We start from the raw sequence: 2,539 nt of genomic DNA on the forward strand, positions 1-2,539 counted from the left end.
GTGCTATTCTGCTATTTTTTTAAAAAAAATTTATTTATTTGAAAGGCAGAGTTACAGAGAGGCAGAGGCAGAGAGAGCGAGAGCGAGAGAGAGTCTTTCATCTGCCAGTTCACTCCCCAGATGGCCACAACAGCTGGAGCTGTGCCAATCCGAAGTCATGAGCCAGGAATTTCATTCAGGTCTCCCACATGGGTGCAGGGGCACAAGGACTTGGGCCATCTTCTGCTTTCCCAGACCATAGCAGAGAACTGGATCACAGTGGAGCAGCCAGGACTTGAACCTGTGCCCATGTGGAATGCTGGTGCTGGAGGAGGCAGTTTTACCAGCTAAGCCACAGCGCTGCCCCCAATTAGGTTAAATTTGACTTAAATTTGGGGAGCATCTTGGCTTTTGATGTTTTATTCTGACATTTAATCAGAAAGTTATGATTTTTTTTTATGCAATAAGCTGACCTAAAAGTACAGAATTTGTAAAAATGAAGGAAATTCCAAATTATATATTGGCACATAAATTACTTTATATAATACATATATAATAGCCATGAAAATAATTATATATAAATGCAATTTAAAATCTCTGACTCCTGCTTGATTTTCTTAAAGGTAATAACTGATATTACAAGCTGTATTAAGAAGAATATATCAGTATCAATCTAGAAGGTAAAATAAACATGTAGCAAATATTAAGGTCAGAGATAGATCATACTGTATGAAATTTAGTTTACATTGATGAAAAGTTTTTGCTTCTGCCCATTTTCATTTTTACTTAAGCATGAGTGCTACACTAGCTACAATTTAAATCATACAAAGTGTTATTTTTATTGAGATTTCAAATCTTCAGTAGGCATGATCCAAAAGAAAAAAAATACATATCCCTTTAAAAAAAAAAAAAAGGAAGAAGAGTCAATATAATCTGAATGGGCTTTTTCTGCCAGGTTCACTTTCCAATCCATTTTCCCTCCCAGTCTTTCTTCTAGCCCTCATCATTTCACAGCAAATTGCCCAGAGTATACCTTCTGGAGTAGCCAGTGATGAAACCTGAATCTCAAACACTATGCTGAAGAAGTGTAGAGTAAATAATTTTAGTAATCTGTAAGACAGCTGCATGCAGTGTAAACTGTGTTATAACAGCACCAACTATTTATAAAAACCAAGCACTCCTTCCCATAGCCTTTTATATTGCTGCAGTCTCTCATTCCCATAATTCTGCATATTCCTTGAATGTGAAGGCAGTGCAAACCTGTTTCCAGTGGGTAAAGTATAACATCAAAGACTGGCAGTAAAGTTAGCAATAAGTTCTGAAAAATAAGCATCCAACATATTCTGCACGGGGCTACCGTTCTCTACTAAGCGGCTATTGTAAGTCTTTCTTTTTAGAATTAGGAGAACAAACATCTGAATGAGCTGATGATGTGATGAAGAATGCTGTACAGCACCGTGGAGAAGGTCGAGGAAAGAAGCAGAAGTCGTTTGCTATAGGCACTCCCAAAGCTGTCACTTCTCCAATTCCTTCTTTAACACATTCCAAAATGCCAGTATGTCTCGAATTATTTCACTCCATACTATTTCAATAAAAAGGTATCACTACTAAATTAGTTAGGGATTTCAATAGACGGTGTTCTATTTGTCCAGGATTCCATTTGTGTGAAACCTCCCTTCGCAAAGATGTGAATTCACTAATTATGCCTTCTGCCCCAAGTGTGACTCCTTGGACAATAAACGTACTCCCCATTACTTTCCACAGGGCTCTTGGTCCCTGAGTTTTGTTGAAGCTGTACATAATACTGATGCCTGTAAATGGAATGAAATGATAAGGCCGGTCATGGTAATAAACCTGACATTGATGGCGTAGGACATTGCAAGGAAGGGCCAATGCATTGTCTGTAAAAAGACTTGCAAGTCCAATACCAAATCCAGCGAGTGCATTCAACTGCTCTGCCCCTAAAGCCACCGCCGCCCCTGCCAGGAAAAGGCTCCTTGCGGGGCCTTTGTGCGGTGTGGAGGAGGAGGGCACAGCGAGCCCCGGACCCTTCTCGTCCCAGTGCAGGCTGGCTGCCCGGCAGTCTGGGGCAAGCATCACCCAGTGGCCCAGGTCCGGGCTGGAGCTGAAAGACCTTGAAGGCAAAGTGCCCGCTAAAGCCCTACTCCTCCCGGGCCCTGCGCAGTAGCCCAAGCCACCGAATCCATCCGGGTGCCTCGAATCCATGTCAGAGCTGCAGCACGAGGAGAGCCTACCTGGCTCCCACCGTTACCTGACCGAGTGACCTAGGACAGTCGCTCCTGCCACGGCCCTGGTGTGTGAGGGGGAGATTGGAAGGGGGGATTCTAACAACTGGAAGTCTCAAGTTACATTTTATTAGGCCCATGAGAACCGTTACTACAAGCAGAAAGACCCAGGGCAGGACCCTAGTAATTCAGGTAAGAAATTAGTAAAGAGGCGAAAGGAATATCCTTCAGGCAGCCTCACCATTTGCAGCTGGTTGGTCTGCTTCTGGTTCTTTTCCTCTTGTGTTTCTACAACACCTGATGTGTTCTTCCAG

General features: G+C 42.9%; 1 pseudogene; it reads right to left on the reverse strand.

Moving 5' to 3' along the window:
* Positions 1-1,044: 1,044 nt before the first annotated feature.
* Positions 1,045-1,779, reverse strand: LOC100340931 (mitochondrial outer membrane protein SLC25A46 pseudogene; annotated as a pseudogene).
* Positions 1,780-2,539: the final 760 nt, after the last annotated feature.

The sequence above is a fragment of the Oryctolagus cuniculus genome, chromosome 4 (assembly GCF_051225735.1).
Source record: "Oryctolagus cuniculus isolate XC-2025 breed Fujian yellow rabbit chromosome 4, ASM5122573v1, whole genome shotgun sequence".
Taxonomy (NCBI): Eukaryota; Metazoa; Chordata; class Mammalia; order Lagomorpha; family Leporidae; genus Oryctolagus; species Oryctolagus cuniculus.